Here is a 670-nt window from a genome sequence, read left to right on the forward strand (position 1 = left end):
CTTCCAACCTGTGGCAAAGTTTTGTATTTGGTTTGTAACAATACCACTTTTGGGGGCATTTTGCAATGCCCTCAAAAGTGAGGCGTATATGTGTCAAACTGGGATTACTAGAACATTCCCAAACTCCCAACAACATCCAATTTGCACCAAAACTGTGCTGAAGTCTCGTAATTGTTTGGTAACGTTTTGCAAAAAAAAAAAAAAACCTCTCCCTTATTTTGTAACACCCTGCAAACTGAGTAGATGGTTTCTCGCACCAGTGTTTCTAGCAAACTGCCAAAATTCAAGTTTGTCGGATTAATTCCAGACTTGTGCCAGAATTTTGCGATAGTCTTCCAATGATTCACAAAAAATAATCCACATTTTCCAATTCCCCCAAAAGAAGATACAGACCATCAAACTCAGGGCTCCTGGTAAACCCCCAAAAACCCAACATTGCCCAATTTGCTCAAAACCCATGCCAGAATTTGCAATTGTTTTCCAATGTTTTGCAATAAAACTCCCACATTTTGCTAAACTCAAAACCAAAAAATTTTGATACATCAAGCTCAACACCCAGCAAACACCCTCAAAACCAAGATTTTTCCAGTTCTGTGCCAATGTTTTGCCATTGTTTTTCCTCTCTTGTCAATTACTGTAAATGCCATTGTGTAGAGAGATCTTGTAGCAC

The sequence above is a fragment of the Sceloporus undulatus genome, chromosome 2 (genome assembly GCF_019175285.1).
Source record: "Sceloporus undulatus isolate JIND9_A2432 ecotype Alabama chromosome 2, SceUnd_v1.1, whole genome shotgun sequence".
Classification (NCBI taxonomy): Eukaryota; Metazoa; Chordata; class Lepidosauria; order Squamata; family Phrynosomatidae; genus Sceloporus; species Sceloporus undulatus.